The 23,294-nt window shown below is 36.1% G+C and overlaps 1 protein-coding gene across 11 annotated transcripts in view; it reads left to right on the forward strand.

The window, feature by feature from the left end:
* The window catches only part of LOC132698552 (potassium channel subfamily T member 2), a 346,214-nt gene that overhangs the window by 63,672 nt on the left and 259,248 nt on the right, over positions 1-23,294 (forward strand). For 5 of the 11 annotated variants that reach the window (XM_060664700.1, XM_060664699.1, XM_060664704.1 and 2 more), the window contains exon 1: positions 6,707-7,003. The exons of 3 other annotated variants lie outside the window; for them this stretch is intronic. The gene's annotated coding sequence lies outside the window, so the exon portion shown is untranslated. Of the gene's footprint in view, positions 1-6,705; positions 7,004-23,294 lie in introns of those variants that run through there. 3 more of the 11 variants (XM_060664697.1, XM_060664707.1, XM_060664710.1) reach the window with 3 other exon arrangements.

Consider the following 23,294-nt stretch of genomic DNA (forward strand, 5'->3'; position numbering starts at 1 on the left):
ACGAAATATTGGTTGAAATTTATAAAATAACAACTTATCCTTATACAATTTTATTACTTTTTGCTCTTAACTGACAGACTATACGGTAACTTGTGAGAAGAGTTAACGAGGCGTGACTTATCATATCATTTTTAATCATTTTCAAATGTATACTGCATGCCAATAAACCACTGTCCTCTTTAAGTATCCTCAACCAAAACACAAAGGGGCCTAACTTGGTTTTTCTTATTTTTGAGCAGCGGTTAAAGATTTTTTGCTATTCTTGATTAAGTGCTAACTATGCTAAATATGCCTTTTCATGTTGTCGTCATGAAAACATGGCGTTAATATGACATTTTTAGCAAGTGTTTGTAATGCAAACACCAGTTTTATGAAAATAATTTAAAAAAATGTATTTCATGATGGTAACATGCATTGCTCATACATTTCACTCCTTTTTAAGAATTTTGAGAATACTCCTTGTATTTTAAAGTCCTCCGCCTCTTCCTCTTTTTCACCAATTTTGAAAAATTGCTTTTTGCAGTCACATGATTGTTTTCCAATTTTCTTCCCTAGGTACCCAGCAACATACCTGCTCTTTCCTCTGTAAGTTTTAAAGGAGTAGGTAAATTTGCAGGTATTTGTGTGAACGGCGCAAGTGTAACAACCTCATCTTCTAGAAGTCCCTAAAATGACAACAAAATAATAAAGACGTACACACGCAAAAGACATTATTATTATTATTATTATTATTATTATTATTATTATTATCACAAACCGATTATTATTATGACATATTATTATATAATTAAGGACCTGCGATATGTCTTTGTAATGTGAAGAATAATTCTGATTGATCATCTTCACAGTTGTTTCCAACAGACTGCTTGAAAGACATACCAGTCACCAAAAGGCTCTTATAATAACTTTGAAAATCTAAAACTGTAGGGTTAATATTCCTATGACCCCTTTGGCGAATTTGGACGATCAATAAAATTAAGCTTGAGATGAGAATAAGAAAGTGCTGCCTTTAAGCTTTTAGTTGTACTTACCTATGATATTTTTATCAAAGAAGTAAAATCACTGCAGCCACAAAATGTTCAAAAAATCCAAAAACACTCACTACTACGCAAAACTAGTCATCTTCACAATGTGAATACCCGGGCGAACACGGACCATAGATGCGGACGGATGCGAATTTTAAATTTAAACCAATTTCTGTCAAAACTCATCTGTTTGCAGCGCCTCTGGCGGGATGTAAGCAATTAAACACGGTCTGAAATATTTTGGAGAATGCCCAGAGTATAGTTCCTATCTAAGATTATATGATAGAGGGGAAGGACGCGTATACTGTTACGAATGCCATCTAGTATTTGTGTCCAAATACTAAAGTACTGTCATGGCGGTAATGAGTGACACTGAAAATACTACAGTAGCCTGTAACAGATAACAGCACTTATTTATATTTTAATGACATTCTTTTTTTTTCATATTGTACCTTTCAAACTTTTAAATTAATTGAACCGTACGTCCCTCGCGTTTTGCGTTTTCATGACTGGACACAAGCACTAGAGGGCGCTGGAGCTAGTGTATGCTTTTTAACATTGCCACTAATGGGAGCCTTCCCCTCTATATTGTACTCTTTGTTCATATCTAATCCTCCTGAATCATATTTAATTTTAAGAAAATCGTTAGTGTCTTTCACTGAAGTCTCTCTAACGTAAGTTACGTTTCAAAGCGTAGTATTTTTCTCGTTTCCCAGCGTTCGAGCTCAAAACGCAATAGTTTTGCTTCTCAGCCCCATCCCCCGATGCGGGCGAAGGATAGACGCGTTTGCAGGATGAGAGAATTGTAGGAATATCCGCTGCCAGTGTGCGGCTGTAGTTCGATCTGTCGACAGTAGATGGAGCCAAAATTACGTGACGCAAATTTGCGATGTTTTCCGGTCTAAACTTATATCGGGGCGCTTGGGTTGATTGAGTATTTTAAATTACCACTGTGTCCGGGAACTGCCACGTGCAGTTTTACATGTCCTCAATTTTCCGGGAAATTGTTTTACATCGTATTGCGTGGCGCTCTGCCAGGGGAAAAAAGTTTAATACAAAAGTTTCGTAGTTCATCGAGAAATTTTTAAAATGTGGCGGAGTTATGTGTACGACTTGTCCGGAATTTGCTGTAGCCGCAATAACTTTGGGTTTTTAATGTTTTTGTTCGTTTTGAAATTAGTTAGAGTTTAGCAATTTTTTTTTCCGAAGCACTCGTCATTTTTCAAAGCACATATAGTAGTAGTCTACTCTCGTCTGGATTATGGACATCTGGCGTACTTTCAAATTTGTTAAGAACTTCTTAATTCTAAGTGTTGTACGACTTCAAGAGCTTTTGCTCGAATTATAGAGCCTTACAAGACCCACTAAAAACAGTCTGGTCTACTGTAAGTCTTTCGGTTTTATTAATATTTGTATTTTTTTCACAATTTCTGGTACAATTTTTAACTTCTTTTTTTTTTTTTTGGTACCAACACATAATGTGTTCTTATTATATTCAAAAATCAAAAGCTGATATCTACCGCTATAGCGATTTCGGGCCACTCTCTCTATACATGAAAGAATTATATTTTAAAATATCTCAACAAACTATAAAACTTTTGTTTAAACTTTTTCCTTTGTCTCTGCTAATTTTCCAGATAGTAGTTTTATGTGAAACGTGGTGCCATTGCAAACACGTTCGCACGGGGCGACATAATTAAGTTTTTACTCCTTGATTTATTATTTTGTTTAATCTCCTATTTTTGTTTCTTTTGTTACAGGTAATGAAGCAACGTAGGTGGCGTGTCAAGGTAAATAATGTTGTATTTTTTCGTAATTTTTTTGTCGATTAAACACAGAAACCGATAATAGAGGATTATTTATTATTCAGAAATTTGAATAAAATTGTTACACTTCTAATTACGTGGGTTTGCAGGGTATTTCACTCAAAGCGTTCATTAAAAGATTATTGAGATGTATTGTACGTAAAGTAAGTGGAATTCTTTTTTAAAATATTTTCAACGTCCTCTAACTTCCGGTTCAACCGGAAGCTGCTTATTTCAAATGGAACACCCCATATATTGTTACATCTGAGATTTTGAAATTCAAAACATATTTTACATAGTTGATTGGCAAAATATTGACGTTTTTGTGATTTTTTTTTGTCTATTTTTATACAGGCCTTAAATATTCACGTTTTCGAAGTCCCCAAACTCGTTTTTTTAAATGGGACACCCTGTAACTTTAAGTGTTATGACGTCCAGGACTTATTTTTCTATGAAACTGCACTAGGGTTACCTATACCTAAAATGCAGAACGATTTTTAGAAAGTAGAATACAGATGATCGTATTTTAAGCGCATCTCTTGAAATAGAGACGCATTTCCAGTAAATTATTTAAATAAAGCGCCAAAAGCAAACTCGAATAACAGACTTTTTTTCAAAATAGTTTTTATCTACCTCGACTTCAGCAAAGCTTTCCCTTTGTCGGAAGCTTTGCTTATCCCCCGGATCACCTGAGTCAATTATTGTGTTCTTTTGTCAAACATAATAACTTATAATTAGTAGAGTAATAATCGATGCTTGTTATTCAAACTTAAAAAGGTCGGAGTGGGGGGTAAACTGCTAGAGTGAATAGCGGCTTTCTTAAGCCACCGGTCGTTCAGAGTTCGCATTGGTAACGCTTTTTCCTGCCACAAAACTTCCCTAGTGGTGTTCCCCAGGGATCGGTGCTGGGACCAGTGCTATTCTTAGTGTGTACCGTGGATTTGCTCTCCAGCATTGATTCTCGTGTGAGCGCTTATGCTGATGACACTAAATTGTTAAAAAATCCTTCAATACATGGGAACGTATTGCAGAGACACTTGAATACTACTTCCAACTTTGTGTCAAGTGTGGATTCTCAGATGGACCTAGGTGTGACAGTAACTAATGATCTTGCGTGGTCTGTACATGTATCAAATATTGCAAAGATAGCCAACTGCGCGTTATTTTTGTTAAAAAAGACTTTTAAAAATTCGAGTCCTCGCATCGCTTGCAGATTTTTTACCACTTACATTCGTCCTATCCTGGAATTTGCTTCCCCAGTCTGGAACCCATGGCTATTGCGTGGCTGTGATGTTCTGGAAAGAGTGCAACGATCCGCTACGCGCTGGCCACTTCAACTGAGACATACACCTTACGATGATCGTCTCAAAATCTCATCTCATTCAAATGTATAGGCTTGCGCATGACCAAATTCCATCTGACGTGCCCTTTGTGCTCTTAAGCAATGATGAAAGGCTACTTCCATCATCCATTTAAAATAAGCAGGGAACAGCTCAAGACTTCACATCACTTGCATTTTATAAGTAACAGGACTTCCGATTGTTGGAACAGTTTACCCCTAGATGTTGTGTGCGCGCCGAACTTGTCTGTGTTTAAACGTCGCTTGGACAGTGTATTTTTTCACAGCAATAACTAAATATTTATTATATGTATAACATTTTTATGCTACTAACTATCAATGTGCATAATGGGTTCTTCTTTGCACTTTATTCTTTTTTTAATAATAATAATAGTAATTGTGGACACCCTGTATTGAAATAGACAACTAAAAATGAGAAAAATGTCAATTTACGACTGCTTTTTGACATTTTGAGGAAAATTATGAGGATAAAATTTTCAAAATCTACAAAAATATGCATTTTCATTTTTTTCAAGGTCAAATATTTCAGAAACATAGTTACAGAACATTATACTTAATTTATGTTTGCATTTGAAATAAGCAAGGTGCAACTGGAAGCGACAGGACCTTAAATTTAAAAAAAAACACTTGCCGCTTACCTTACCCCAAAAAATTTTTAAATTACATCTCCATAAACTTTTACTGAACGGATTGGATGTATACTACAGTTGACTGTTATTAATTATTCTTCATAAAAATAATTTACAAAAATGAGAAAATATTTGTATTAGGAAACGAAAATAAGCAAAATTTTCTATTTAACTTAAAGTATTATTTTTTATTAAACAAAAACAGGGAAACATAGAAAAAACGTTACACAAAATGTCGTATTTAATATAAGAAGAACGGAAATGCAATAAAAAATCACGCGTTTATAATAACAAACAAATAATAATAATCTATGAAGCAACTCTTTAAAGAATGCATAAAAAATAATTACAGGGAAATCTCTAAAATTAAATAAAAAAATTTCACGACTACTACTCTAGAATGATTCCATTTACTATTCTAATTTGGGCAAATTTAAATCGGTGGCTTCGTCCTGAATACAGCTATTCAAAGGAGAATCAATGACGTCAGAGAAGCCATAGTCTCGACCCATACTGAAGCGAATATTTTTGAACCGTATACGAGAGTCGACGTTCTTTCGTCTCTCTCGTTTTTAGAGCTAATATTCATAATATACCATCATCTGGGGATTTTACGATGGGGGTCGATTTGAATCGTTTCCCGACGTTTCCTCGAATTTGTGCGAGTTCAAGGTTCTCGGAGATTTTAATAATTTACCCATGCCCTTTTCTCCTCTCTAACGCGGATAACTCCGATCCCCGATATTTACGTATTTTACCTTTCGCAGATATCTGCAAGGCGGTGTCATTTTTTTTATTCCTTCGTTTCTGTTCGAGAGACGTCGTTATGAATTGCTAGGCAGAACGGGAACGCCACAAATGGTCGAATGTTCAAATGGCCGAAAATCCCGAACGGTGTTCGGTCCCGTTTCGGAAAGTCTCGGTTAGTCTCGTCTCGCGAGGGATCTCGATGTAGCAGACGGTCAAATCACCCGAGGCACCGGCGACGAACACCCGAAAGCGCCCGAAACATTTATCCAAATCACATTCTCCCCGACCAACAGCTTTTAAGTTATAGGGCTGTGAAAATAAATGTTCATTATAATTGATATCAAATCATTTATAAATTAGGACTTAAATAACTCTAAACAAAAGAACGCTTTATTTGGGTTATTATATGATTCATGTTTCTAATTTCCAAAATTATTTTTGAATCAAGTAGAGAAAATTAAAACTCACTTATTAAAAAAATTATGCAAAAAAATGAGTCAACAGAAACTCCAAAATAACATAAAAAATTACACTTCTACATATCATTATTTATCAATTAAAATTAATATTCGTTCACTAAATTTTAGAGTGGTCACTGGATTACAAACATAAATATATATATATTTAATTATAATTAATATTTTTTTAATAATTGAATTTTAATTTTCTTTATTTGAATGATCATACTGCACTTTTTTTTGTTGTAATAGATTTAGATTTTGGGAGTATTATTTACGCTCTATTGTACATACCATGTAATGAAATTATATAAAATAGAATATTATATTTTTTTATTAAAATTTCATCATTCATCATTTCTTATTGTGATCATACTGTACTTGTTTCGTTTTGTTTGGTTTCATGTAAATACCGTGGGTAAATAAATAAAATAAAAAAAAATTGAAGATTAAAATAAAAAATTTGAAATTAGAAGATTATTGTTACTGACAAATTTCGGGTGTAACGCGGAAAAAGCGTGTCAAAAGCTGCCGATCGTGATTCGTTACATCGCGCCTCGTGCAGAGAACGAAGAACGGGGTCGAAGAGATACACGTGGTCAGGGTATCCCTCCTGTGGCGTGTCGCGCGCCCGGAATTTGGGGCGGTGGGGGGGGGGGAGCAGTGCGCGAGTCGCCCGTATCGGGAGTTTCGCAGACGAGCACATTTCCCGTACGTCCCGTCAGACAAGCGACTTCGGTCCGGACACCACGTGACTCCCCCCCCATTCGATGTCGGAAAACCGGCGGGTGTGATAAACTCCAAATGTTTACGAAAACAAAACCGATCGCGGTATTCGACGGGTTCGAAACGGTAGTCCATTTTTTTTTACCGTATTTCGCGTAATATCCCGCACGTAATGGCCGCGAAGTAACTTTTCGTCATGGACTGCGTGGACGCATGTTGAAACATGTGATTATTCGTCCAATTCGCATAGGTAAGACCTCCGGGCGCATGTATTTTTAGATTTTAAGCGTGATGTGTGTGTTGTAGTTGCGACGAGCCCCGTAGGGGGGAAAATGCAGTGCGTTTCCTTCGCTTTCTAAATATAATCGGCAATTAATCGCGGCCGCAATTGATTATCCGCGGACTGTTCTCGGGAGGGCCGGAGGGGTAGTTTTCAATGCCGCAAATTACCTCTGCTCGGCGACAAACCCGACATAATCGATTGCGAACCTATTGCATTATTTAGGTAGTTCTGTAATGTGCCAAAACACGCCTTGGAGGACCATTTCAAGGCCAAACGTGCGCTCTGGAGGAAAAAAAATAAAAACAAAATTGAGTTGGACGCAGAGGACTGGATTCAGATTTTCACGAAAGTATATATATTCACATGACAATTGTTTCGACAACACCATGTCTTTATCAAATGTCATGTCAATATATATATTGGGTTGTTCGGAAAGTCATTTCGTTTTTTTGGGGAACATGAAAAACAGTTTTCGTATAATAAATAAATATTTTATTAAATTATATATTGGCCATTCTGGTCCAACATCTTTTGCCATCTTTCTGGCAGTAACATAATTCCCCTCTCATAAAAGTTTTGGTCCTTGCTGGCAAAAAACTGGTTCAGGTGGTTTTTGACATCTTCATTTGAGGTAAAAGTTTTGCCATCCAAAAAATTTTGCAGGGACCGGAACAAATAGTAGTCGGAAGGCGCCAGATCTGGAGAATATGGTGGATGTTGCAGTACGTCCCATTCAAGCTGTAAAAGTTTTTGGCGAGTGACCAAACTTGTGTGAGGTCTCGCATTATCCTGGTGGAACACTACACCCTTCCTGTTGATTAATTCGGGCCTCTTCTCTTTAAGTGAATCATTCAATTTGTCCAGTTGATGACAATAGACTTCTGAATTAATCGTTGTATTGTCCGGCAAAAGCTCAAAAAAAAACGATTCCTTTGACGTCCCACCAAACGGAGAGCATCACCTTTTTTTGGTGAATGTTGGCTTTTGACACGCTTTGAGCCAGTTCATCTTTTCTGCTCCATGACCTCTTGCGTTTAACGTTGTATACAACCCATTTTTCGTCCCCAGTAATAATCCGCTTCAAAAATGGATCATTTTCTTGACGTTTGAGGAGCGAATCACACACGTCAACGCGACGACACAAATTTCGCTCCGTAAAGACATGGGGCACCCACACATCGAGCTTCGAGGTTAAGCCCATGCCTTTCAAATGGCCATAAACAGTCGAATTCGACAAATTTAATCTCTCACCGATCTCTCGTGTGGTTATTCGTCGATTTGCATCAACTAATGCCTTTATCGCATCTTTGTCAGCTTCGACCGGCCTTCCAGACCGTGGTGCATCTTCGACATCAAAATTGCCGGATCGAAATTTTGCAAACCAGTTCTGGCACTGGCGTACTGTTAACACGCCTTCTCCATACACATCCGTCAATTTTTTTCTCGCTTGGACAGCATTTTTACCTTTTCTGAAGTAAAAAAGTAAAATATGACGAAAATGCTGCTTATTGCTCTCCATATTTAAAAGGGCACCAACCAAAAACTACTGCGTAGAATTAATAGAACTTTTTCACACACAAGCCTTGCAATATCAGCTCTCAAGACATATAATGGTTATGCGGCTTAAGTGTGAAGTTGGTTTCGAAAAAACGTAATTAAGTCCTCTGACGGGAAAAAACGAAATGACTTTCCGAACAACCTTATAATTCCGTGAAAATCTGAACTTTTAGTTCTTATTTATTTTGTTAAATGGATTTTCATCAAGATTATTTTGGCCTGACCAGTTAAATATGTACGTAATACCCGGAATTCGATTCGAATTCTTCTATAATTCGTTTATTACTGAGGAGGACTGTCATTGTAGTGTGCTTTTTGTAATATGCAACTATAATATAACAATTCAGGTATACTCATTTTGAATGCAATAACTACATCGGACCTTAGTGCAAATGTTCTTGAATTTAATTTGTAACAGTAAAATGTTCCAAACGTTTTTTACAGAAAGAAATGATCAGCTCTATTTTTTATAAATGAATGCCATGAGTTGATATTTTGCAGTTGTTCCAAGTCCATGTGTAAAAAAAACTTACAAGAGAAAATGACCAAGTTTTCCTGATATCATTGCTCCGAAACTCCGAATACATAGCTGCCCTTTTTTATTTGCCGTTCAAGTTTTACCTATAGGAATTATAACACATAACTTTTTCGAAAAAGGCCATTCACACATGGAAACAGATTCGATGCATGGTGCAATAGAACGAGCCAAAAGGACCCCTGTCTTTTGCTTAAAATCAGCATTCAAAAATACGGTTCGAGACGAAAGTGGTCAAGTAGTAGAATGGCTGAAGATCCAACAACTCCAAAACTTTTATGTTGTTCAGGTACAATTACGACGACGAATACAACGTTCTAAATAATGTAACGGGAAAAGTCAAGGGTAGACCCACTAGTACGCCGAAAGGATCAGATTTAAAAAAGTGCTACTCAGAACCATTGCCAATATTCAAAAAGAAAAAGGATGACTGAGTTAAACTTTGCCGCACTGGAGTTATTCTTACCAAGTAATAGTTCCATAAAAGACAAATGCTCCGTACCTGCACAAGACGAAAGCAGTAACGATGAAGTATAATATTAGGATTATTTTAATGCTACTTAATTTTTATCACGTGAGTGACTTTTCCCATGGATCCGAGCCACTTCCACCATTTCCGTTTGTCAATTCTGTATAGTATGCTTTTTAAGTCACTCTTTTGTTAAATATACTATTTTAATCCGTTTTTTTGTGTCTTTAGCAGGAAAGTTACTAGGTTAAAAATAGTAAAATATAACAGGAAAACTCATTTGTTCTATCACAACAATTGTTTTCTATTTAACGTGACACTGTTAGATATAATATTAAAAAAAAAAAGAAACACAACTGAAAAGAAGAGTTGAATATTATCGAGGAAAGTCTGATCTGTTTTGAGCGGAAACCTCGACACTTTTGACAATATTCAAACACTTTCGAGTATACTGAAATAAAGCCAATTCAAACGTTGAGACGCAAAGATTTGATTATATCACAATACGCCATTTGAAGATGTTTTTCCTAATTTGGCCCCCTGAATGAGAGGCTGCAGAGAGAGCAAAAGATAAATGAGACGAAAGCTAAAAGGCGGGGATTGTCTTTTAATTAATGCATAAGAAATTCCAAAGGGTTTCACGCATCCCCGCGTCCCGTTGAAGAAAGAATTTTTGTCACTTAACTGCTAAAGACGTAACGATTGTTTCTTAATTAGGTTGGCCCCGAATACAAAAAAGACCCCTTAGTCGTTCCACTTAGAACGGCCCTTAACTCAAAAACCAAATGCCGCGTTAACCCGTTTTGTCTCTGTGGTGCGTAAATGCATGATGATTTTTTAGAAATGATAAATCACGTATCACTACTAAAGTACATGAAACCGTAGAAATCGCTAATTTATGTGTAATATATGGCTTCAAAAGTTAACGAAAGCGCTACATAAATTTGTATCACATTTTCAAGTAAATTGAAAATATTAACAAAAAATATTTGGGACTTGTATTTCCATTTTTGTTAAGTCTATAGCATGTACATTACATCGCAGAAAACATACATTGGAAACACTATATTGATTATGCTTTATTTTTTGACAATATTTACTGGTGCGTGAATGCAGAACTGGTTTTATCTGTGAAAAAAAATTTTGTTGTTGCAAGTCTAGACAAGTCACTACATGTAGAATAAACATCCAACAATTAGCGTGTTCTTTAGTATTAGTTGGTGCCTTGTGCAGTGAACGTTACAGTTCGTAAAATATGGCATTACCGAGATATTTGACTCAAAGGAATTAGAGGAGATGGAATTTATGTATTCTTATGTATTTACAAAAACATATTGACGCGGTCTATATTCCACCCGACGTGGATACGTTGATGACGAAGAAGATATGAACGATAACATAAATCTACAAGAGTTTGAGGAACCAACTGATATATTTGGAACATTCGAGTTACATACACCGAATGATACAGCTGTCCTTCAACAGTCCTGTAATTCAACAACTACTGAACCTGAATGGGACCCATCAGATGATGAAACCCTAGAATTCAAAAGAACACAAACGACAGGCTTGCTTCTACTGTTAAATGGAAGAAAGGTCAGATTGAGTGCACTCACACACCTGTATCCGATGAATTTAGATCATGCGAGGATTGAACTGAGGTGGCTTTTACTTGATGAAAGATTTGATAAAGACACGGTGTTGTCGAAACAATTGTCATGTCATAACATGTAATTTCGTGAAAATCTGAACTTTTAGTTCTTATTTATATTGATCATGCGAGGAATGAAAAAATAGGATTTCTGGAAAAACTCCGCTTGAAATATTTTTTATGTTTTTTGATGACGAAGTGATTGATTTGATTTTAAATCTTACATTGGTTTGCGACTTTTAAAAACTGATAAAGAAATCTTGCACCTGCCATAGATGAATTGCGTTATGATAATCAAGGTCACCTCACGATTGTTCATTCTAATAAAGCCCGAAGGAGAGGTAGAATCTGCCACAGCCACACAATTTACGTTTGTAATAAGTGTAATGTGCATTTACATGCTTCGTGCTTTGTAAAATATCACCAAAAATGAAACCGGGTGTTACCAGTGGTGCGCTCACGCACCATAAAATATTTTGCGTTTTTTGTATCAAAACAGGTTTTATTTGCAAAAACAATCTACTTTTATGTCAAATTTGAACTTTCTTTTGTATATTTATGTGTAAATTATATGTTACATTTTATGTGCCCCAAAACATTATTTAATGTTTTTTCCCAGTGGTTCGTTTGCGCACATGTAATGTATTCTTAAGTGCAACAAAATAAATAATTTCAGAGCAAAAAAAGTATTTTTATACTTCTTTAAAACTGATATGTGGTCAGTGATGTTTTGATTGTAAGAAAGGACCACACTGGCAAGTGTAGGAATGCTTTCGGCCTCATTGGTATTTTAAGGTCGTTTTGAGGAGTAAATTATTGGTGAGGTTGTGTTTTACTTCTAGGTTCAGTGAGTCTGGCTGAGATAATTTTACATTAAATAATTAATGATTAAAAAGTTTAAAGTTTGCAATATTAGTGTTACGCATTTTAAATACCTTTGAAACCCTATATAGCGAAATTGAAGAAGGGACTGCTTCATCTTTCATTATGAAGAGTTATATGCACTTGAATAATAACAATACACACGTGTGTTCTGTAATATTTAATTATTTTATACACATATTTTAACATCTACATAGGAACATTTTATATAAATATTTAAGAACTACATTTAATGTTTCAAATAATCGGTCATTTTCTTTCGATTTTCCCAGATCAACTTCTTCATCTTCTTCTTCCTCTTCCTCACCACTCTTCCTCACCCTTTCTTGCTTTTTGCAATATGGCTGACTCTGTCATGTCTGCTGTTGTAGGCAAATCCTGATCTATCACCATAAAATCTTGCTCTCCTCACTCCTCACTTGTAAGCGTGATCATTTTCCAAGTCCTGTTCGCATTCTGTCTCGGTAATGAGTCCTGCATGACGATAGGAGTGTTGAATTGTTTCTGCTGTCGCCTCTTTCCAAGATTTACTAATAAAGCATATTAATGGAAAATTTGTCTTCGGACTCCATCATTTCCATTAAAATGCTTTTCCCGTATCGACTCTTAAGACTTTTTATTACGCTCTGGTCCATTGGCTGTAATTGTTGTTGTTTGTGGAAGAAATGCCACTTTAATATTCCGTAGATTTGGAATATGGGGATGTGCAGGGCAGTAATCTAAGAGAATTAATTCTGCATCCCATTTCCGTATCTCCCCTTCAAACATTTGTGATGTCATCCATGCAAACTTGTTTGCCCTGTAAGTGACCATCGTGGGTTAGTTGATTTTCCAATCACGACTAGCTTTCTTTTTTCTCTCTCACTCATATTGGCAGCTACTAACACTTATACATTTCTTAGAAAGTTTTTCACGCACACACTTTCCGCTTCGAAATTTAATGGTTCTATGTGGCGTCATTTTGTAAAAATTACCAGTTTCGTCAGCATTAAAAATGTCGTCGGCAGGGTACTTTTCTGCTAGTTTTATCCACGTCTTCTCCAGCCAATCGTTAGTCACGTTTCCGTCGACATCACGGGCTTCGCCACTTATCTGTCCATAATTTATACCATGTCTCTGTTTGAACTGCCCCAACCATCCTTCCAAAGCCTTGAAATCGATAATGCCAAACTGTTCAGCAAACTTTTCTGCTTTTAGTTTTGCGATAGGTCCAGAGAGTGGTACATTTTTAAGACGTTGCTGCTGGAGCCACTGTAACATTGCCCGATCCAAATCTTGAAATTTTGGCTTTCTTAGTTTTTTTACTAGAACTGTCTGCCGCTTCAGCCTGAATGATTTTTTCTTTGCACTTCCAAATCGTGGATACAGTCGACGGTGTAAGTCCGTACCGACTTCCCACATCACTTTTCTTTTCTCCCCGTTCTATCTTCCGGATTAAAACAACTTTCGGTCTACATTCCGTACTTTGTTACCTGATGTGTGAGAAATTCGTTATACAGAGTGGATTAATTAATAAATAACTTTGTATGGCGACAAATTGTGTTCGTAATACAGAGTTTTACGTTATATTGAGTTTCGCTATAGGGAGTTTTCACTGTAATTCAGATCTGTAAAAAAAATACCAAGATATCGTTTTTGACGTTCTGGCCACTAAATGGCATTAAGGCTAGCCACTGTCGGGCCCCCTTTGAGGAGGCACGTCCGATCGACATGTAAATGTTTAGCGCTTATACCTCCATCCGGTTAGTTTCGAAAGCTCCCGGTTCCCCGGGGGTTAATTGGGGAAGATCCCGCGCCGGCAACAGCCGACATCGTTTAACTTTAAAGGATTTCCATAACGGAGGAGGTTAATCGAATACGTCAATCGTTCCTCCGATCGAGGCGATTGTCCTCAAAACAAGCGACGCGACTGTTAAAATATTATACTCGCAATTCCATAGAAGGGAGAGTGAAAAAGCCGATCAAAAATAAATCTTATTAAATTGGGTAGAAACGCGGCAAGACGTTTTAAGTATTCCAAACGGGAGGCGTCGGTAATTCTCCTTTGGTGTCGGAATTTGTCAACATTAGAGGCGTTTTAGGGGTAACACGACGAAATAAATCGCGAGTAACGTTTTTAAAGCCTTTTTTAATACTTAAGGTGTAAGGTCTAGCTCTCAAATCGTCTAGTTTTGCCTTTAACTTCTGTTAGGCTATAGCATTTCAACTTTGTCCTCAGTATACGAGGCATGTTCAAAAAGTAAGGTGACTTTTAAGTTTTAACAAAAAGAATCTATTTATTCATCAAAATTAATGTTGCCTCTTCAAAATGATCCCCCCAGATTAATACACTATGCCAATTTTCGAAGCACTTCTGGTAAGCATTTTCCAGTATAACCTTGAGTTCTTCCAACGATTCTTACTTTATCTTCTCAATTGTCCCAACCTTCCTTCCTTTCATGAGTTTCTTGAGTTTTGGGAACAGGAAATACTGGCAGGGGGTCATATCCGGTGAATACGGTGGATGAGGCATGATTGTGGTTTTGTTTTTGGCCAAAAAGACACAGGCAACGATGAGTGAACAGGCGTGATGCATACCTAAATGATCATGACGAACACTTGTATCACTTGTATATGACCTTTAAACATCGATCACTCAATACCACCTATAGCAACAATATCTTCCGTTATGATCTATACTGGTCGACCAGTTCTTGAATCATCTTCAAAGGACTTCAAGGGAAACGTTTTGCCCATTCTTTCACTACAGAATACGAAGGAGAACTGTGACCGTATACACCATCCAGCCTTTCTTTAATAATTTTAGGTGGTAACCCTTCTTTTGTCAAAAACTTTATGACTGCTCTATACTCAATTCGCGTTATTTGCGACATTTTTTCGGACACGTCTTGTTTAAAATGCTGTCAATAAAAAACTATTTGACGCAAGACTTAATTTTTTTTTTCGCAGGCTACTAAGATATATATTTAAAAGTTTTATCGTGATACTGGAGCTGCATCTATGTCAGGCCGGGAAATTTTGGCCGTAACCTCATAGGTGCTTTTTGGGCTGAACTATATGATTCTCGAAAATGCTATGCCACTGTGTTTACCATTTTTATATGCCAAAGGCTTTTTTTTTAAATAAATTTTGGTTTTTATTACCAAAATATTGCTATCGGAATTAGTTTCTTTTAAAATTTATTAGGGGAATTAGTACTTATTAGGGGTTTAGGGCGTAATAGATAGTGGATATTGGAGGAATTAGTATCTAAAATTGGAAATTTGGATTTCCATACCCGTCTAAATCTGATGTAGTGTTCTTTCGCTTTGTCTTACTCATCCAAAAACCATAAACCTCACCTACACATTTTCTTAAGTATGGACAAAAAATGTTCAACAAAATGTTCACTTTCAGATCCACCTGTACTTTTTATTCCAATTTCTAAGTACCTATAATAACATTATTTCTTCAACCGGTAACAATGCGAATAAGTTTGCGATATAGCGACATGAAATATATACGGTTTTCTTCTCTTTTTCCCCAATACTCAGCAATTCTTTGTCAAACGGTACGTTAACGAGAGAAGACATTGTTAGGGGGAAAACTGAGACGCAAAAGGAATCACTTGTTCGCCGAGGTTTTTATTTCGGGCATATACATATAAAAAGCAACTCAACAAAATGTAATTTAAACTTTGCTCGGAATATGGAGTGTCTTTTTAGTGTCATAAATTATAAAGCCAGCAAGTTTCTTTAAGTATTAAGTAAGTGCTTCGTTTAGCATCGATTTCCCTATTTTCGTTGTTACTTTCATATCTTATTGATGGAACAATCTAATATGCATAAATGTCGCCTTCATACAAATTTAATTTAGTTTCAAGCAATGAAAAAACATATTGCGCATATCTCAAGGCATATCTCTGTAAACGCCTTCTGAGTATTATTAAAAGCGAGTGCATTCTAGTACAATAGAACTTGGCATATTTCCTCTTCTATATTAACCAAAACTCAGTTATGGTCAAGGTAGGATAAAAGGAACGTGTTTCTTTGGACCATTACCTGACGAGTGATGGATTATTGTGTTATTCAGTAATTCATTCGAGAGATTTCCAAAACAAGTAGATGACCTGCTGAATAACTGTAACTGTATCTAATTTTTCGCTGTTAACTTCTTGGAAACCGTTTTGAACTTCTCTATCACTGGCACAAATTCTTCAAAATTCGAACAATGAAGAAGTAGTAATTTACAAAATTCAGTGTTTTCTATCCGATCAATCTAGCGTTTAATTAAAATGAAGCTGTAAAGTTCTCAAAAAAACCTTGACGAGTCTTGTTTTTTCAAAATATAACGTTTCAGCGTATGATAATAGCTTCGATCGAGTGGTAAACTGAAGTGGGAGGGTGAGTTCCGTTTTTACTTATAATTTCTCAGCAATTATTAATAATATTGCTGACTTAGTCAGCTACACTTCACCCTTTGAGATTAGTATTGTATGCTGTGTATTATTTATCTCAATTCTCAGTAAACACTATTATTCATATTGTAGTATTATAGCTTTTTGAGAAGATGTTATTCTGGATGTCTAGTTTCTCATGTTTTTTTGAAATTTTTTGTAACAATTCCCTCCGTTGACATAATCAATGGACATATTTTTACTTCGTTAGTCCAGGACTTCATGTGTTCGAACTTTCACAGCTTCCGTAGGTATCAGCGGTATGACAATATCAATGATTGCCCTTTTTTTCCTATTTATTAATGAGGAGAATATCTAAAGTGTTGTGAGCGACCCTTGTATCTGCTAGCACCGGACGATCCCAGTATAACAGATGTGTCTTATTTTTGAGAATTGAGTTCGATCCAAAATTGTACAACGCAGCAGCAAGCCCAGTTGCTGATATACGATTGTGCCTTCTTAAATAAGCATTATTTGCTAATGATGATGCGTTCTATTGATTCTCCAGTATTGCTACATTTCGTACATTTATCAAGGGTGTTGATTTTCAATATATGTGTTTCATAATTTCTAGTTCTAATTACCTTGTCTTGTATTGCGAGTATAGAGGGTATTTACGATGAAGTGCTTTTTTCTTCCAAGCTTGTGTTTCCTGATGTATTGTTGATGTTGTATCGATTATTATTATAGTTTACATCAACGATTTGCCTTCCCACATACAATGTAAAACTACGCTCTACGCGGATGATACAATTCTTTTATCCCGAGCTAGGAACCCATATGAACTTAGTATTGATAGTGTCGCCAATAAGACTAGAGCGCGTGGATGGTTCGGGTCAAACTCCTTACAGTTAAACGAAAATAAAACAAACAATCTTGTAGCAAGGTGCACAATTTAAACAATGCTCCGGTTAAGGTACTTGGAGTCTGGATCGATCGTACTCTTTCTTGGAAAGATCACGTTGAACACCTTTGCCACAAACTGTCAAGTCAATTGTTTCTAAATAGATACTTAAACAAGTCACTCATTCCTATCATGTCAAGACTTGCTTATTTCGGATTCGTTCCATTCTCACTTAGCGTACGCTGTTGTTTTGTGGGGTGGTTCCGTGCATGCCCGCAAGGCTTTCCTTATGCAAAAAAGAGCGATACGTGTGATTGCGAATGCAAAACCTCGTGATCACTGCCGCCCGCACTTCTCAAAGCTTAATATTTTGACCTTACCATCACTATTTATTTACACATACAGTCACTCGCATGCATGAGCTAAAGAACGATATGCCTAAGCACTGTGATCGTCACAATCACTACACCAGGGGATTTGAATTAATTGTCCAGGGCCATTCTAGGCTGCGCACATCCGAGTTAAATAAATTGTACATTAATTACTACAATGTTCTCCCAACTGTTGTCAAGGATCTGCCATTCACTAAATTTTGTAAGGTAATAAAACAATTTCTATTGGAGAACGCATTCTGTACTGCGGATGAGTACATCCGTGATGCTTCACGAGTGTCTCCATAATACTAACTGGGAATTTATTTATTTATTTATTTACTTATTTCTTTTTACCCAATTTTTGTTTCAATGTTTGGTGTTTGTCTATCCGATAATTAAGTTGCTCTCTATGAATGTTATTAGATTGTGTTTGGTATTGTGTTAATTCATTTCCACTAATAGACGTGACTTGCCATTTGTTGTTCTTGCAATGTATTTAATGGCCAATAAAGTCTAAAGTCTATTATTATTATTATTATTATTATTATTATTATTATATTGTGGAACTCCTTCATACTTCCATCATGCAGCCGAACTAAGTATGTAAATAAGGCGGAAAGAATTAATGCCTGCATCTCAATATATGTGTGTATTGACCACATTACACACGTCATTACATTTGAGGTCACAAGAGGTCCAAATTTTAGAAATAAAAAAAAAACGTATTAGTTTTTAAAAAATGAATATAATTTTATACATACAGATAAATTTTGCCTAGACTACTATATATTGTCAAAGCTTACACCTACAGAGGAACAGTTCTAGTGAGCAATATTTACGAACTCCTCTTCTGAATAAAATTTTTAACAAAACATTGAAATTTCCTTACTTTTGGGTTCCTTACTTGGGTGCTTACCTAAGGCTTGACGTATTGCTACGAAGGATATAAGATAATTCGAAGATTGGATAAGGTATTCCCAGGTTCCATGGTACAATTTCGCCCATATACTCATGGCATATTAGTGCAGCAGGGGGTAACCCTTTCTAGAGTCTAATTCAGTTGAAGGAGTTAGTTTTACATATAAAAAAAATGGAGAAGTTTGTTTGTTTAAAGTTGGTGTCCGTTATATGAATGATTTTTTATGCATCTGAAAGAACTCGCCATTCATATATTTCTGGCCAAAATATCGCAATGGCCTAAAACTCCGCAATTAAAAAGCGCCGAGACTTACACTGAATACCAATGCAGATCTAATGTTGTTGGACCAATTATTTCGCTTTGACGAGGAAAACGGGTCATTATTCATGCCCATATTAATATCAGACATCATTCTTACACGGGCGGGAGGTACAAAAGACCCACTAAACGACATACTCCGAGTTTATCTTCCGCCATATTTCGTGCGAAGCCGTTTCATTCTAAGCCACTTAGTCTGATATTCGGCGTGTTTCCTTTAGAGATTACCGCTACCCTCCGGCCGCTCCGCAGATCTCCTCCTAAATCGACCGTAGAGTTGGTATATTTTTTCCGTCGCTTTATCCGTTATTTCCGATGCGATAGGCGATTATCCCTCGGAAAATCGCCGACGCGGTGAAAAACTCGCGTAATAGTAAATGAAACAATGAGAAGGCCGTTTGCATCCGACCCGAAATCTTTTCAATTGGAACATCAGTCGAATGCGAAAATCGATAGTCGAATTGCACGAAATTTCACGCAGTGGAAATCAAAGCTTGATTGATACACGAGATACGCCAGAGCAACGCCAATGCTTTGTAATTACTCCTAACTTGAAATTTAACTCCAATCCGATAACGGTTCGGTGAAAATGGAATGGTAGATAAACAATAAATAATTATATTTAATTTTCTGTGGTTGATGTCAGAATACCTCCATAGAATTCCGATTCAAGAAAAACGCCAAAGCAAAGAAGTATTATTAATGTCAAAGCAATAGCAATATTAAGAAAGGATCGATCTCTTAAAGGTAACAACCAGAGGTTTAAATGGAGTTTAAAACTGAAGCAACAAATTTGCTTCTGCTTCTTCTCTTTCACTAGAACTCATCGTGAGTCTTGGCCGCGTTTACGACCTCTCTCCAATATTGTCGATCTTGTGCACGAAACCGCGCGAAAACCGCAAATACAAAATTTGTGCAAAAATTTTTGCAAAAAATCTTTTTTTTATGATCACACCTTCAATTTCCTGGGAATGTATTAACATCTGGTCGTCATTTTCTCGGTTGTTTTTCTTTGTTCAGATGTTTTGTCATAAAAATAAAAAATTTTATTCTTAGGGAGAAACTTGATAAATTTTCGTCTGGAGAGAAGTCCGACGCATCATCAACCTTTTCAATTATTATCCCCTTTTTACTTGGTCCTTTGTCACGTAATAAACTTGGAACATAATTTTTTTAAGTTAGCAAAGCAAAAGTTATAAGAACATGGGATTACTGACCACCAGTTTCTCCGTCGAATTATCTCCTCCAGTTTTACGTTATCTAGCCAAATGATAATTATGTAATAGTCTGATGTTTTTCACTCGTCGTCTCCTGACGCTGAAAAGGGTCGATTTAAATGTTAATCTGGGAGGGCAGCTCTACAATATCTACGGGTTTAAAGGTAAATTGGGTGACTTACCGAGTCTTAAGTCCTATCGACTTTCAGCTACCTTAGGAGGACTCGGCGAGACAACATGAACGGACCCCATTATCACATTTTAAATTTATACCCCATATATAGCAAACAGAAACGACAGCTGCCAAACCGATGAGGGCACGGTTTTAGTAATAGTTTATTGAGATGTAGTTGAGGAACGCCTTTCCATTTGTGGAGTCCAGTTAAGTGCCAAGTGTATTTCTTTTTTAATATATTTTCAACGTCTTGTCACTGTCGACTCACCCGGAAGTTGCTGTAAACTTAATTATTTCAAATGGAACACCCCGTCTATTATAACATTTTCAAATCCTGTGTGAAATTCTAAACATATTTTGTTATGCTAGAACCAGAAATATAGTACTTTTACAGCCGACCTCGTGATTGACTTTGCCTACTGTTTATTACTCCAAAAGTCCCTTATAAAACATCTACCCACACGAACAAGCGGCATATACGTATATTTTCAATATTTTTTGCCGAGCAATTCTTAGTCCAATTGGTCCAAAGTACATAAGTTTCATTACATTTCTACATAGTATCATTATTAATATACAAAATATTAAATATAATAATAATAAAGTATCTGCCGTCCTTCTCGAAAATATTTTCTTCTTTTATCGTCAGTGTCTCTACCGTCTTCACTTAGTTCAACGATTATCTCAATTTTCTTCAAAAATGTTCGCAACTATTCTTTGGCACAACTAATGTTTAAGTCTGCAGTTCTTCCAGGGTTAAACATTCATTCATAATAATTTTTTTAGCATCCCAAGACAAATGGATTCGTATTGTTATTAGCTGAGGTAGCTCGTCTTCTAAATTGTCATTAGGTTCGGCTACCATCTCCACTTCGTCTTCAAATTGTAAGTTATTTTCCATGTCTTCTTCTAACAGGGGAACATCTGCTTCATTTCACGGTCTCCACATTTTAAAGTGTTAAAAAAACAGGAACCTTCAAAAAACGTATAATTGTAAGATTCTAATAAATATTTATCTGTATTCTTATGACGTACCCTAATCTACCGCGAATATAATCTATAGTCTTAAAGAAACGGTTGTTGTTTATAAATCGGAGAAATATGTAGAGGACACAACAATACAAGAAGGAGAATGTCACAGGCAAGCACACAAGACAAAAATGATTATTTTCAAACTTACCTGTACCTGTGGTCTTTCCTTAATTCGTATCAGTTAGTCACTTTCTTATATCTATGAACAGACTTTACTGTAAAACCCTTAAAACTTCAAAGCAATAAATGCACTATATTTTTGATCGTATTATACTTGTGTACCTATCTATATCTAACTTTCTCTCATGTATTTATTTGACTCTGAAAAAAAAATTATGCCTCTATCTCAACTAACTTTAAAAATGCAAAAATATGGAAAATGTTAAAAAAGAGTTGTAGGTGGTCATTTTGGTCAATTTTGTCATCTATTTTCATTTTCAAAGTGCCTAAACTCAAGAAGAAATTATCAGTTTTCTGCGCAGTAACCCGACTAACAAGTTTTAAGATTGCCTCGTTACCATTGTATATTTAATGCCATAGAAATTTTTGTGGGCTCAGTTCAAAATATTTTTTAATAAAAAATATTGTAAGTGAGCAATGGTGGAATCAGTTTTGAGGTAAGGTTCAGAAGTGTGCACTGTAAATGGAGATTTAAAAAGAAGGATCTTAGCTATAGAAGCGTAAGAATATCACGATTAGAAAGAAAGACCAATGAGGAAGTAAGAGCTCGAATGAAAGCAGAAAGACGATCCTTGAAATGGTTTGGACCCTTATTAGGATTGCTTGAAAAGAGTTCCAAAAAAATATTTTAGTGAAGATCACCAGGAAAAACGAAACGAGGCAGACCAGGTAGATTGTGGAATGAAACGATTATAAGATTAATGAATGAACGAAATCTACAGGCATGCGTCAATATGCTGTCAATAGTTAAACACTTGTATTGTATTGCAACTGTACTATATCTATTTATTGAAGGTTCCAAAGAAAACCTCAAGCGAGGTAGGTCTGTGGTTAGACCATCATAAAAATTTAGCAAAGTTAAATACCGGATTATGTTGTAAAAACCGTATATCAGTTGGAGAACTCTAACAGATCCAATTTTGGCACTGATGATCAAGATGTTTCATAGTAAATATAGTTTACTCTTGGCAAATTGTTTTTTATACGGTATGTCTATGTTATATGTATGTCTCTCTTAATTGCCAATAATATAATCGTCATTGCAAGTGTATCGCGCTGATCACATAGACATTTAGGGTGGAACAACATCTGTTGAAGTATAAGTGGAAGCAAGATGAGCAATCTATCTTATTCTGTCTGGCATTTTATTGCCGACCGTGACATTGCAAATCGTACCCACTATCATTCGAATCGATTTAGACAAGACCTTAATGCGGGTTAATTATCCAGGTACTGGGACGAAAAAAATCAAATGCCCATTTAACTGGCCGTCCGTAGGTTTGTCACCAAAGCGGTTTTATGAATTAATAATTTTTTTTACCTACTTATTCGTCGGCGTGGGCAGCGATGCTTTCGTGTAACCGAATCAATTATTCAGACGTAAAAAAATAAACCGCCGAGTAAATCGATATTCGCTGTCGGTGATAAACTTATTTCGATATGTATGTGTGTGTGTATTCGGTCCTCCGAAACGGATGGATAAATAAGTAGGTCGGTTTTCATTTCAGGACTCAGAAAAAAATTAAAATCTTACAATTTTGACATCTTGAGCCGACACCTAATTTGGTTAGTTTTTAGCTGAGAGCGAATAATACTTTGTTTATAACAATAAAATCTCGTGTACATTCCCAGCGAGAAATATGATCCCTTTTGAATTGTTTGCTGTCGTT

Source organism: Cylas formicarius, unplaced genomic scaffold (assembly GCF_029955315.1).
Source record: "Cylas formicarius isolate icCylForm1 unplaced genomic scaffold, icCylForm1.1 PGA_scaffold_2__14_contigs__length_35257938, whole genome shotgun sequence".
Classification (NCBI taxonomy): Eukaryota; Metazoa; Arthropoda; class Insecta; order Coleoptera; family Brentidae; genus Cylas; species Cylas formicarius.